The following is a 16,155-nucleotide window of genomic DNA, read 5'->3' as shown; positions in this document are numbered from 1 at the left end:
GAGGACGGTAGATTGCTTTATCTCTTTTGTTCAGAGGTATCAAGTCCTAGATGAAACAACTGTGAATTAGAAATAATTTAAAGATCTTTGACTTTGAGCTGGACCCAGTGGCCTAATAGGACTTTGTATCTCTCCCTTCAGGAAGGGGTAAGTGTGTTTGTATGTAGGAAGAGGGGTGAACTTAGCAGTTTGTGACATGAAGGGTAGACGGTGGTAAACAATGGTGCGTTGATGTCATCCACAATATTTCTAACTTCTTTCCAATGATATAATTGTGTGCTTGGTGTCTGTACCAGTTTGAATCTGTTGTGTGCACTGGAAAAGTCAAGTTCTTTAATCCTCATTCAGTATTGCTGGGTGGGAGTTTTTTTTGTTTCCATGGAGATGTAACCCACCCAATTGTGGGTCATAACTTTTGATTGGATAGTTTCCACGGAGATACACCTCCACCCATTCAAGTTGGGGTTACTTACTGGAGCCCTTTAAGAGGGAAATATTTTGGACAAGGTTTTAGCACCCACACAGCCAGAGACCTTTAGAAATGAAAAGGAAGACGTCCCTGGGGGAGCTTCATGAAACAAGAAGCTGGGAGAGAAAGTTAGTAGACTTTACATGTGCCCTTCCAGATGAGAGAAAAACCCTGAACTTCACTGGCCTTTCTGGAGTGAAGGTAATCTCTTGTTGATGCCTTAATTTGGACGTTTTTATGGCTTCATTTTAATTTGGACATTTTCACAGCCTTAGAACTGTAAATTTGCAACTTAATGTATTCCCCTTTTTAAAAGTCATTCCATTTCTGGTATATTGCATTCCAGCAGCTTGCAGACTAGAACAGTGCCCTGGAATTAGGACTTGTCAGGTAATTTCTTTGGCCAGTGAAATGAACAGAAATATAGTACAAAAGTTTGAGCCTGACTGTAATTCACTGTTCTCCATTTCCCTTTGTCACAGAGACAGCATTCCAGGTACTCAATCTTTCAGCAAATTGTACTGAAATTACAATCTTTCAGTAATTTCAGAGTGAAATTACTCTGATTTCACTATCAGAGTAATAATGATGTAGAACAGAACCTCCCAACTAACTCTTGCTAGATACACATAGTAATAGTAAAACATGTGTTACTTTAAGTTACTGTGAATAAGAGGTTCTTACCATGGCATAATTGAACTCAACCTTGACTGATAGGGATGTTTTGAAGCTCAAGTTCTAATCTTGTTGCATCAGACTATAAAACATGTTACAGAAAGGGATAAAAATGAATATCATACGAAGATAGGACTGTTTTAGAAGTAAGATTTTGGATCTAATATAAAAGTCAAAGCTACATAGCAACAGGATATGACATTGCTAATACAAAGACAGATTTACATTCAATATTTGCACGTGTTTAGAAGTGAAATAGTGGCATTAGTTAGAATTTAACTCTTTATTCTGATTGGCAAATAATAAAAGAGTGGGACCCAGAGGGCACAGGATTCGCTCTTCTACTTTCTATGCCCTTTTCTGCACATGCAGAAAAGTAATAAATACAGATTAACTAGGAATATGTCCTTCTGGATTAGCAAAATGCTGACAAATAATATTGAAATTTCTTCAAATTGCAATTTGATTTATAAAGTTAATTTTATTAACTGTATCAAAATAATTGGAACTCTTTCCATAAGAGTTTCATCTTAGAATTACAGATAATATTGACTTGTAAGTCCCTTACCTATTCATTCACCTAAACAAGCTGATCCCATGCTACAACTATAACAACAATTCTTATATTTGCTTTCTCTTAAGAGAGTAAATATTCCCAATCTAATCTGATTTACATTATTATTTTCTTAGTAGTTTTCATCTTTTCAGTAATAAGAAAAAGAAAGCTTATAACCAGGCTTTTCAGAATTTATACAGATTTTTTTATGTCTCAAAGAAGGTAAATAAAGTGAAGAATCTACCTTCATTTCTCTAAAGGTATAGTATTCTTTACTAACATATAAAAGAAGTAGGTATGAATGTCAAGGAAGGATAATCAAAGAACATTCATTTGATTAAACAATAAAAAAATGGCAAAATTATCATAGAATTAAGAATAAAGGAGCTATTTATTTAGTTGGGGAAATGTCATGGATAAAGAAAGCAAAGAATAAAACTAAGTATGTCTCTGAATGAAGAAAAACTAAGCAATATCTTTTTATCATTTTAATAACTAATTTGAAAAGAAACCACTAAGAACGTTATAAGCTATTAAATCTCATTGTTTTCTTTCAAACTCTTGCAATTTTTTTCTTTTATCTATTTTATTAATTTGATTTTAAAAGCTTAAACAACAAAAAGACATCTACTCACAAATATGACGTTTATCTTTTAGGTTAGATAGGGCATGCAATTGTCAAGGTCCAAACTAAAGAGGAAGATACTTATTTATGGATTTATTCCCAGGAAGGCCAACACTGTCACTTTAGTCTAGATGATACCAATCACCTTCAACATTTATACAGCAAATCAAATTCAATATAACCTGACATCGGAGGGAAAGGAAATGACTAAGCCAAAAATGAGGTCAGGGATTAATGTTATTTTGGAGAACAAGTGTGGGGAGTGTACACAAATTCATTTGATAAAATTTTAAAAAATGGATTTTGAGTCTGGGTCAGACGTGGGACTTGCATAGCAGGAGTTTTCACATTCAAGATGAGAGAGGTTAAAGAATAAGTTATCAAAAAAAAAAAAAAAATCTAGCAAGACTGACAGAAAGATAGAAAATTAGGGTGCCTTCCCAGTCTGCCCAGGAAGGTACTTCTCAGAGGCCCAAGGCTTTGCCTCGTAGTGATTCCTTTTCAGATTTTTAAACTCCTTGAATCTTCAAACCACTGTTTGAATATTTGACAAATAAAAAAAAAAAATGTATGATTAGTTCATTGACAAATTAGCATTAAAAAGGTAGAAAGCTATTGGTGTTGAAAAGGTATAAATGAGAAAGGAAAATGGTAAACATCACGTCACATTTAGATATCATGTCACACTTGTAGAAACAATCATTAGGAGAATAACTAAGAGCTAAGTCATGAGCTCTAGAGGGTCTAGCATTCACTGTGACCAGTGGTTCTCAACCAAGGATGATTTAATTCCCCCACTCCATTCCTAAGTTCTGGCAATTTATGGCAACATTGTTTGTTACAACTTGGTAGAGGTTAGGGATGTGTTAAACCTTCCTCAAGGCATGGGATAGTCCCCCACAATAAAGCTTATTATTATCCAGCACCATATGTCAAGGTGTCAAGGCTGAGCATCTCTGCTGTGGATACCTCCTGAACTCCAGAGTTGTGCATGTTTCCTATGCTCCCTAAGTTAAAAATGAAAAGACAAAGAAAAACAACAACAAAAACTAGGTTTTGATTGGATTCAGAAAAAAGTTTCTTTAAAATGAAAGAAAGATAATTTACTTTTTAGAAAAAAAAGTATATCATATTTTATTATATCAAAACACCTCCTATAAGTTTGAGTGCTTTGATTTCAGCCAGATGTCAATTAAAAATTTCATTTGACTAATATGGGTTCTTTACTTTGGGCATAGTCTCTAAACTCTCTAATCCTAGTTTTCTAATCTCCAAAGGTGGACATTGTTATGCTTTCATGTCAGCATTGCTATAAATAGTAAACGACAATAGTCAGAAGAACTGCACAGAGCAAATAATACCAAGCGGTGCTATTACTATAATATGGGGTTATCATTATTTTCATGTAAGATAATATAAACCAATCAAATCCTATACAATTAAATCTGGACAAATGTAAAGAATACTGATAATTTTCTGGTAAGAGGTGCCAATAAAATGAATAAAACAAAAATGGATTACTCATGATGGAAATGGAAAATTAAAGTGTTCTCAAGTCTCAACATTTTCAGCCTGTTTTGGTTAGAAAGTGCCCTAATTATAGTATCATGGGACACTGACCTAAGGCCAGCTTGTCTCCCATATGACACAGAGAAAGGTTAATAAAATATTACTGTATTTTGAAACTGTGGAATTTCTTGATACAATGGCAGGGGGCAGATCAGAATGTCATGGGCACATTCCTCGGTGAACCCCCATGAATTCTGCCTTGTATAATCCCTTCCCCTTGGGTGGGAGTGGAAACTGAAATTCATATCTAACCAGTATAGTATGATAAATGTGATATGCCACTGCCACAGTTAGGTCACGTTATATAAGACTTTGTTTTAGCGGACTAGAGAGAGATTCTCTTGCCAGTCTTGGAGAAACAAATAGCCATATTAGGAACTGTCTCCAGAGCAGCCCACGTGGCAGAACCTGTGAGAAGCCTCCAGGACTGACTGGAACCGTCAGTCACACAGTCACAAAGAAATAAATTTGACAGTAACCTAAATGTCTCTCAGAAGTAGATTCCTCCCAGTCATGCCTCCAAATGAGGACACAACCCAGCCAATATCTTCATTGCAGCCTGTTAAGACCCTGTGCAGAAGACTCAGCAAAGTATTGTCCAGACTCCCGATCCATGGAAACTGTGAGATGATAAGTGTTGTCACTGTTACTTTAATCCACCAAATTTGTGGCAATGTGGTGCACAGATATAGAAAACTAATATAGAGGGATTAGCCAGAAACATGAATAGTACCCCTAACGTGGAAGTAAGAGCTTGCATATTTAATGCATGAAGGAATTACTGAATTAAGCTAAGACATGAAGGAGTTTCATGGGTCATGGATCATACCAGTAGGCATAATAGATATATATTACAAGTTTATTGCCTGATTTAGCATACATGTTCACACTCATCCCACACATACATGAAAATATATTGCTTTCTAGGAAAAATAAAACTAAACACGGTTATGAAAATATTTTATACTTATTTTACTAAAACTTTACAGGTAGATCTACAACATCTGCTTTTTATGCAAGAATTCTATACTCTATAGGGACAAATGAGAACCAATTTACTAAGCAGGAACTCTTAATTAGCAATACTCCTACAGCATATTATCATGCCAATAATATGAATGCAATATATGAATATTTCAATGTTATTAATGGCATAGTAAATATTATAAGCACATGAAATTCAGCATGAAAAATTAGGATGCATTTTTTTCATTGATAAAATACAGCATCAAATTAAATGGGCTTAGGAAAAATCTTCTTGAATATGAAGTCAAGGCCAAGTAATAAATGAGTACATAGCTACATTACACCTTAACATTTTTCTTCAAAGACATGGAAGAAGCATTCTGAATTTATTCAAAAAATATATCATTCATGGAATTATTGTAAATGTAAAAGAAAGTCGCCTGATAATCAGAAGGACAAAAGAAACATAGACTAGCTTTAAATTTCTACAGGGAGTAAATATAAGCAATGCTTAGAAGAGAAATTGGGAGCAAAAGGAAAGATTTGTCAGAAGGGGAGAGAGGGAGGCACAGAAGGAAAAACCTTCCCTCTTAGACAAACTATGTCTTCTAAGTGCTTCTCTTCGTCATATTTAAGTCCAAAGAGAATTTTAAAATGAGGGCTGATGGTTTCACTTGTCTGAGATACACAATGGCTATCAGGTGTTCTGAATACTTACTAGAGTTATATGACAATACAAATTGGGGAAACATTTACATGAATTGATTTGTTTTATACAAATGCACTGAACTGATGGTTTTGATGTTACTGCAAATGCATTGCCACAATTGCACTAAAAAAATAAATAAATAACATCCAAACAAATAAATAGGTAGAAAAATCTCCCTAATAATTATCATCAGGGTGAAGTAACAGCAGCATGAGAATTTGGTCCTATAATAGGACTAAACAGAACCTTAGCAGAATAAATAAATCTGTATGAACTGCAGTTTTCTCATCTTAACAGAATGAAAATAATATGTATACTTTGAGTGGGATTGTTGTGAGGGTTAAATTAGATGTCTATAAAAGCTTACTGTCTCTACAAATGGAATATAATTCTTCAAATATTGCTTTTGTTGCCATTTTAAGTTATTAAATCTCTAAATTAAACAGCTTAAACAATACCCATCATTGCCTTTGACATAAATAGCAGCTAGTACAGAATTTTTTCAGTAAATACAATTTAATTTTGAAAGATTTTAATATAAATTGGTTATGAAAGAGTATTTCCTTTTAATTTAAGATGCCATGACAATACATGATCACAGAAGTTTGTATGTATTCTTCCAAGACATTTTTATTTGTGACATAAAAGATTGTGCACAAAAATCACTGTATCATAAAAGAAGAAAAAATGAAAGTTACATTACTTTGACAGTCTCTGTAGACTAATTGGTCATGATAAAGCTAGGGACTGAAAAGCAAATTCCAGTATAGATGATAATCAGAAAACTGAGTCATCTCTATAAAATTGTGGCCATTTCTCCATAGGCAAGTGTCACTTTAGAGAACAGCCACCCTCCCTTCTTTGTGTAGAATGAGGAAAATATTAGGTCAGATGACACAAGATACTTTCTTTTATTGTTACTCAAAATTGCAAAAATGAAAAAAAAACAAACAATCCATTTTAGGGATAGGTGAATTCCCTAGTAGCAAATTCAAATGTAGACTCCAGTGGTATTAGTAATTCTACCAATTGTTAACTTTTAGAAGACTCCAATGAGGTAGATAAACAAATTCAGATAATTCTTCAAGACAACCGCCTCCTGCAGTTCTCTCAGTCTTTGGAAACTGTGGTAATGAAACAGCATAATTCACTAACTCCCTAGAGTGTCATAGTTTAATGACATTTCACAGCCATGGCCCATCACATTACATTATGTTCACAGTGTCACCACATAAGCCACAGCACCATAAAGTGATAGCACCGTATAATGAGACATACAAACCCAATGTATTGTGACATACAAGAAAATCAATGCAGCATATCACTAAAAGTATCCTCGGTTTGGAGAGGGGATACCTATGGGCATTTCAAATGAATTTACAGATCATTCATTTCCTACATAATTCTACTGTATTTAATTTCTGTGCTTTTGCAGGCTTCCACAGAGAAATGTAATGTTGAATTTGCAAGCTGTGCAAATTTTTTTGCATTTTTTTCCAGAGGATGACATGCAGTAAAATGTAAATATATAGAATAAAACATGTGAAAGAATTTAAAGGGGGGCAGCTATTTCTTTTTAAAGGATTACTTTCTTAGCAAATAATCTGTAAAAAAAAAATTCTTAAATTAACTGACACAACTCTTCCGTCTGTATATGGAAAATAAAAAAAGAAGAATCTTTAAGATGACCAAAAGTAGCAATTATAAAAGGACTAGATGTTGAATTTATAAAGGAAAGGCTACATAGCACATGGGGACATGGAGTGCTGGTAGAATTAGACATTAAAGCAATCAGAGTATTTTGTTGCAAGGAAAAAAAAATAAAAACCTCTTATCAGTTAACACTACCTGAAGTCAGGTAACAGATTACTACAGGAAACCTCAGAGCAAACTCCAGTACCAAATCACTGATGACAATGATTTTGCATTTTACCCAAAATGATATTAATAGAACTTTCTCAAATATGTTGATGAGCACAATTCTGTATCAGCCTTATCAGGCATAAGGTGAGATGCAGTTCATGTCAATTAGCAATAGCTTAGCCAACTGACAATGTCTGAGCAGAGACACTTGTAAAGAGGCAGCATTGACTTGCAAGGTTGAGAAATCTAACTAGAAAAATCGGGCTAGGTAGATAATATTTTGAAGTCAATTTTAGACTTTGGAGTCTACAATTTTCCAATCCTCTTGGCATCCGTTTAAAGGCTGAGTCAAGGAAGATTAGGAAACCAGATTTAAAATAACATTAAATAATAATAGAAGGATTTTTAAATAAAAATATATGATAAACACTTACTAGAACCCTATATTGTGAATTCAGGGTGGAAATGCACTTCACCATGCACTGTCACTGATTCCAACCGATTTGAATCCATTTTTCAATCAGACAACTGGATTCTACCAATCAGCTCTTTCTCTCCTCAGACCCTAGTTTTATAAACCTCTTTGTTGACCATGGTGCTTGTAATATGACCTTTTAGGGTTGAAATAGGCATTCCCCCCCAAATTTTGCTTAATTTAGAGTCTAAAATAGTCATGAAAATGTATAAATTCCATTCTCAAAGAAAACACATGCTAGTTTGCCATCATTATCTTTTAGGACAAACCCATTTGAAAAAAAATACATATACTGAGGAAGTAAAAACTTGAAGATTAAGTTAATTTTTCCTGATTTTACAATAGTTTAGTTATGTCAAAATGTCAATAATGCCTGCTGTGCATATGAATTTGGTTTTTGAGTCTACTTGCAGCTTATCTGATCCATGCCTCATTATTAACAGACAATAACATAAAGGCCACTGAGGTAACTGGGCCAAAGGAATTCATGCAGCACATCTGTGTTAAAAAAATCTGATTCTTCGAGCAATTCTTGTCTGCCTGCACAACCATGCATCTTTTTCGTCAGAAACACAAAATATTATTAGGATGATTTGTAGCTATATTTTTATTGCTGCACCAGATTTTCTTTGAAAATCACAAACAAACTGAAAAAAGTGTGCCATTCAAGCTCATGCATTATTATGTTTTAAGAGACATTCTTCTAGTCAAAATATTCAAGTTTTATCAATTTTGAACATTTTGGGACTAAGTGTCATACTTTATGTAAACGGTCTTCTTTACTGAGACCGAGAATCTGATTCTCATTTTATCAAATAAAATATTATAAGGCTAAAAAGAAGACCATTCTGAATAATTCAAGGGACAAAGTTTGAAGTCACTGAAAGGAAATATTAGATATCCTTTTGGATCATTTGGTGAAAAGTTTTTTGGTCAATTTATTTGTAAAAAAAGAATAAGAAAAAGATATTAAAGGAAAAATGGGTTTAAAAACTGTTTGACTGGGTTTAAATTTAGTATCCTAGTTTCTTATATTTTCATCTGTTACACAAATCCTGTTAAAAATGTGATAAATGTGCGTGGCAGTGTCACTTGAAAACTTGTAGCATGCCTCACAATTATGGCAAGTAACTTTAAAATTAAATTAACATGGGCGGGCCACGGTGGCTCAGCAGGTAAGAATGCTTGCCTGCCAAGCCCAAGAACCTGGGTTCGATTCCCGGTGCCTGCCCATGTAAAAAAAAAAAAAAAAAAAAAAAAAAAAAAACCATAAAAAATTAAATTAACATTTGGTTGCAAACAATAATTAAAACCAGTATCAGTAACCTATAATTTATAGATTAACTTTGTCAAAATAGGTTTATATATGTAATAAACCATTTCATTATATACAATACCCATCTTATGAGATAGAAATCAAGGACTATGTATCACAAATAATATGTGTTAAGAGCAAATCTGTTTTGAGCACAAACTCCCAGGAGAATAGTATCAGGGACCTCATTTTCCCCAGGATCTACAGCACATGACAGTCCCAAGGTGTCTAACAATGTGCTCATACAACATATGCCAGTGTAAATAAATAATCGCTGCCCCTCTGGACAAGCCACAGTCTGTTTTCTGCTTTAATCATGGTCACAGACAGTACTAATATTGCATCTGTGTTCCTTCCTCCAGCCTCTTCCCTGACCCCTGTCACTTCCAAGAGAACAAGGACACTGCCATGACTTATTTAGATCTATTTTTAAGCATTCAGAGACTTTAATCGAAAGGACAAACTCCTGAAAGGGAGACTCAGCAAAAGTGAGATTCTGTAGCCACTTTTTTCAATTTCAAATGGACTTGTCATCTGGTTGGGTTTTCCTTCCACATTGCGATGCTATTGGACCCCTCAGTCCGGGGCAATTAGAGATAAACCTCTTCCCTAGCACTATTTAAGTTCCTACCTCTTTTTTTTTTTTTCCTTTATTAACCAGGCAATTAGAGGAGTCTGTAAAATAATTCTGCCATTTATATCCCCCTTTTTTTCACAAGGACTGGGAATCCAAAGAAGTTCCCCTTCTCTCTTCTCCCTAATAGCAGGGCTTTTCTCCAGATGTCCTCTAAGATTTCTGATCAAAGATTTATAGTACCAATTATAAACTATTCTTCAACAATACAAGACATAGACTTTTCATTTTTAAAAATTCAGAACTGTTTTGGTAATTACTGGCAGCAATTATGAAGAATTTTTTAGTGTTTTTTTGTTTTGTTTGGTTTTGCTTTTTTTGTTTTTTAGATGTCTTAATCCACTCATCAGCACTGTATTTTCTACACCACTGTGTTTTAACAACTTTAGAAAAATGTATCTGGGTTTCTTATTACAATTAGTATTAATTAACTCTATCATTTTCAAAACTACATTTCTAATAAGGTATGACTTCTTATTTTACCTTTCTTGATCTTCTTTTGTTTTTATCATTAGCAAAGTTTGCTCGTCAATTGTATTTCCAAAGAACCAGTAATTTCAAAAGATTCAATATCATTTGACATCATCTACAAATTTCAAAGTTTGAAATATGTAAAGGATTATTCCTTATATCCTTATATCCTAGGAAAAAAAACTCTTAGAAGAATTTCAAAATTTAACGAATGTATAAATTATGTGCACAATATAAAATGAAAACTTAAATCACCTAGATAGTTCAAAATGAATGGAGTGAAAAATGATTGCGTGAAATGACAAGATAATCAGATCAAACTTTTTTTTGGCTAAAAATATTTTAATTAGCTTCTCTTTTACCTCAACAAATAGACAAAGATACTGAGAACAAAATTTCACTTAAAAGAATTTTTCCAGGACAACTGCAGTTATCAGTTTTCTACAAGATACTCAGTTCCATTCAACTGTAATAGAAACCTTTTAACAAGTTCTCTATTGAAATAAACACATATCTATTGCTTCATTTAATTTACTTGAGCTCATTTTGCTGAACAGAAAATTATCTTTTTTTATATATGTAAATTCTTATTTTTCTTACTTTAAGTTCCAGACTAATGAAGTAAATAAAAAACTGTGGTATATACATTCGATGGAATATTATGCAGCTTTAAGACAGAATAAACTTATGAAGCATGTAATAACATGGATGGACCTAGAGAACATTATGCTGAGTGAGTCTAGCCAAAAACTAAAGGACAAATACTGTATGGTCCCACTGATGTGAACCGACATTCGAGAATAAACTTGGAATATGTCATTGGTAACAGAGACCAACAGGACTTAGAAACAGGGTAAGATAATGGGTAATTGGAGCTGAAGGGATACAGACTGTGCAACAGGACTAGATACAAAAACTCAAAAATGGACAGCACAATAATACCTAATTGTAAAGTAATCATGTTAAAACACTGAATGAAGCTGCATCTGAGCTATAGGGTTTTTTTGTTTGTTTTTCTGTTTGTTTGTTTGTGTCTTTTTTTTACTATTATTATTATTTTTATTTTTTTCTCTATATTAACATTCTATATCTTTTTCTGTTGTTTTGCTAGTTCTTTTCCTAAATCGATGCAAATGTACTAAGAAATGATGATCATGCATCTATGTGATGATGTTAAGAATTACTGATTGCATATGTAGAATGGAATGATTTCTAAATGTTATGTTAATTTCTTTTTTTTTTAATTAATAAAAAAAAACTAAAGCTCTGCAATTTGCTGATAATGCATAGATCATTGATTTCAGGGAACATGTCCCTGATTATTAATACTTCTTATTTCTACCTTTATTCACTTGTGGGCCAATGACCCATACGTAACCTTCAGATTACTCACTGACATTTAGCTAGGACAAGGGAAAAATGCCCTCTGGAATAGCTCTATTTTACCTGCTAAAAAGGATGGATTATCACTATATATTTTCTAAATGGGAAATTTAGGAAAAGAAAAATAAGGATTGGAGGACAGAAAGATATCCTGAACTGACATCTTTGCAGCAGATGTGGTGTACTTTCTATGACTATAAAGAAAACATTTTTATAGACGTTGATCTGAAAAGCAAAAGCAAATTCTGTATTTTGCACAATACTCGTCTGTGTAATATGCCTGCCTCTCTAATGTTTGAAACTGTGTTTTTATATGATGGTAGTGACATTTCATATATTTAGCCCACAGTTTTAACAGCTCCTAAATATTCATAATACTAATTTTAAGTCACAGCATGATTTGTTAATTCTTATAACTCTGCCAAACCCTGATAAATTGGGCTAAATTTGAACCAGATTTTCTAAGCCTTGCAGAGACATATTAATTCAATATTATTACTGTCAAGCATAAAATATGTTCAGAAGCTTCCAGCATCACATCACACCATTTCACAGCTGAACTGGCATTTCATTGCTTTAAACCAACTAACTTATCTGCCATTGAAAAAAACCAATAATGTTGTCTATTGTTCTTGCATTTATTTTTAACAAGATTGGGAAGTAGGAAACGGAAATAGAAAAATTTACATTTGCAAAAATAATAGCTTAGGTAGTTAATAAATATGAACTCACATGTCTCAAGGAATTAAAAATGGTCAAGAAAGAAAATTAAACTAATTACTGTCTTCTTTCCAATACCAAATACACTAACTATCTCTAAATGGGCACAATACAGAAATATCTGTTCTTTCCTTGGGGGCATTTTGAAGGAAGTAAAAAAGCATTTATTGGATGTCTGTCATTTATAATGCATTATAAACATATGTCAGTAATTATATTGTCCAACAAAATACAATTTTCTGGCAAATGAACTTGCTTTGTTTTGACATTCTTTCATTTTCATGGCAAATCTGAGTGTGATATATGTTTTGGCCTTAGAAGAGGAGCAGCTCCTCTACTTTATTTTATATGATCCCCATCCCCCCCAAGGTAAATTCTTTTACTGGCAGTTATGAAATTACAATATAGTCTTGAGAATCGCAACTTTAAAGATAAATGACACAGAAATATCTCTTATAAAGTCCTTATTTATGTTATTAAGTTTCTGTCTCTTGACATAAATGTCTATCCCATTAATAGATCCCATTTTTTAAAAATGTTCCCTTTTAAACTCATTTATCTCTTTGTCTTTGACTATCATTCCATCTTTTTTTTTTTCTTCTTCTCCTCAGAGTAAAATTTCTTAAAATATGCCCACTGGTCTCCTTCTCAAATGCTTAAATAGCATATTATCCTTAACACATCTTAAAAGGATTTCTATCCTAACTATTTCACAATTACTCCTTTCAAAATTGCCAATAAATTTTGTGAGGCCAAATCCAATGGTCAATTCTTAATGTTCAACCTAATTCAAAATTTTAGCAGCATTAACAGTTGATCGCTACTACATTCTTGAAAAGCAAAGGTATGTTGTCTTCCCTACGCCACAAACGTGTGATTCTCCCCTTCCTCTCTGAACCCTTCTCTTGACTCTTGTTCACTGACTTTTCCTTTTCTACCTTTTAAATATTAGGATGTCCCTAGGCTTGGATCCAGCTCCCTAATTTATTCTCAATACATGAGTTCTAATTTATCTTTTTAATTGAAAGATTCTAATAACATATATTTGTTAAAATTAGCCATCTTTACTTATGACATTAATCGCAAGATGAGTAGGTGCCTTCTCTATTCTTCCTACTAAGTACAATAAAAACTCTAGATGCTTTATATTAAACAAAGAAAAGAAGACTGAAAGGAATTTGTGACCCAAGGAACAACATGATGGTTGCTTTCCTGAATTTTCTTTTTGCCTAATATAGCCTGAACTGGATGCTCAGTTGGTTGAAAAAAATAAAATGCCTTAAGGAAAGCTGGTCCTCTTTAGCCAGAAAAACAGAAAAGGGGCAGCCTCACAAGTCAGAAAATGTTTAGACCATAACCACACAACTCCATCAAATCAGCATGAAAACAATAAACAAACAACAATGATAACCTGTGATCCTAACATCAAAACTGTAATGAAAGGCTGAGTTGGGGTCCTCGACCTCTTATGTTGCCTGGCTATATGAAGAGCCTTTTACCAGGGTGGTGTCCTAAAGGGCCAAGTTGAAAGGTGGGACTTTCACTTCCACCAGGAAATAAGAAGTCCCGTTCCCTGTCATTTCAGTGGAGGGTCTGTGGGGAGAAATAATGGGGTAACCTTCCTGTTCCTAGCCTGTGTAGGGTCTGTGGAGAAGTATTGAGGAGTCTAAACTACCATTCCACAATGCAGTAACAAGGTGGCATTCCCCTTTTCTCATTGGCACAGACAGAAGAGGGCTACTTAAAGCAGATCATCAAAATAGGATCCAGCCTCATGACATAATAACCAACGTATTTAGGATACAACTAAAAGTATTTACCATGCCCTTCCCCAAAGGAAAAATCAGCTTCAATTAGAAAGACAATAAGCAGACATCACTACTGAGATGACATAGATGTGAGAATTATCTGACCAGGAACTTAAAGCAGCCATCATAAAAACTTCAACAACTGGGGGGGCCAAGATGGCGGCTTAGTAAGGTACGCGTGTCTTAGTTCCTCCTCCAGAGCAACTACTACGTGAACAGAAACAGTGCAGAGCAGCTCCCGGGGCCACAGCAGGGAATGGACACACAGCGTATCCCAGTCTGGACTGGCTAGACTGACTACGAGACTCTGCTGCGGTGAGATCCCCGAGCGGCACGTGATTCCCCGAGCCACAGCAGCTGGCGGCCGGAGCACCTCCCTCCCTCCTTCCTGGGCCGGGTGAGAGTCTCAGAGAGCCAAGTTTCCCAAGCCGCAGCAGCCGGCGCCCCTCTTTTGCGGGCAGCTTCCCGGACCGGCTACGAGTCGCGAATCAGAGGGCTACCAAAGCCGCGGTGACTGGCAACCGGCGCCCCTCCCCCACGGGTGGCTTCCTGGTCCAGTGGTAAGTTCCCCGGGCCACGGCGGCCAGTGACCGACACACCTCCAGGGAGAGGAGGGAATTTCCGACAGTGGCAGGGACTGGATCCAACCAAACACCAATAGGGGCATTTAGAAAGGAGCCACAGGGTCCCCTCAAGCCGTGGCGGCTGACGCCCCACCACGCGCGGCCCCCCGGACCAACTGAGAGAATTGGATCGGAAATCCCCAGGCCGCGGAGAACGGTGACCGGGGGGATCCCTTTCAAACACGTGAGACAAACGTGTGCCACAAGCGCCACCTACTGGGGAGGATAAGAAAAACAGAACCCGAGGATTTCACAGAAAAATCTTACAACCTTGTTGGGTCTGACACCCAGGGAAATCTAACTAAATGCCCAGACAGCAGCAGCAGAAGATAATGATCCACGCTCAGAAGATTGAGAATATGGCCCAGTCAAAGGAACAAACCAATAGTTCAAATGAGATACAGGAGCTGAGACAACTAATGCTGAATATACGAACAGAAATGGAAAAACTCTTCAAAAATGAAATCGATAAATTGAGGGAGGACATGAAGAAGACATGGGCTGAACAAAAAGAAGAAATAGAAAAACTGAAAAAAAAAATCACAGAACTTATGGAAGTGAAGCATAAAGTAGAAAAGATGGAAAAAACAATGGATACCTACAATGATAGATTTAAAGAGACAGAAGATAGAATTAGTGATTTGGAGGATGGAACATCTGAATTCCAAAAAGAAACAGAAACTATCGGGAAAAGAATGGAAAAATTTGAACAGGGTATCAGGGAACTCAAGGACAATATGAACCGCACAAATATACGTGTTGTGGGTGTCCCAGAAGGAGAAGAGAAGGGAAAAGGAGGAGAAAAACTAATGGAAGAAATTATCACTGAAAATTTCCCAACTCTTATGAAAGACCTAAAATTACAGATCCAAGAAGTGCAGCACACCCCAAAGAAATTAGACCCAAATAGGCGTTCTCCAAGACACTTACTAGTTAGAATGTCAGAGGTCAAAGAGAAAGAGAGGATCTTGAAAGCAGCAAGAGAAAAACAATCCATCACATACAAGGGAAGCCCAATAAGACTATGTGTAGATTTCTCAGCAGAAACCATGGAAGCTAGAAGACAGTGGGATGATATATTTAAATTACTAAAAGGGAAAAACTGCCAACCAAGACTCCTATATCCAGCAAAATTGTCCTTCAAAAATGAGGGAGAAATTAAAACATTCTCAGACAAAAAGTCACTGAGAGAATTTGTGACCAAGAGACCAGCTCTGCAAGAAATACTAAAGGGAGCACTAGAGTCAGATACAAAAAGACAGAAGAGAGAGGTATGGAGAAGAGTGTAGAAAGA

The sequence above is a fragment of the Tamandua tetradactyla genome, chromosome 4 (assembly GCF_023851605.1).
Source record: "Tamandua tetradactyla isolate mTamTet1 chromosome 4, mTamTet1.pri, whole genome shotgun sequence".
Taxonomy (NCBI): domain Eukaryota; kingdom Metazoa; phylum Chordata; class Mammalia; order Pilosa; family Myrmecophagidae; genus Tamandua; species Tamandua tetradactyla.
This window is presented reverse-complemented; position numbering follows the sequence as displayed.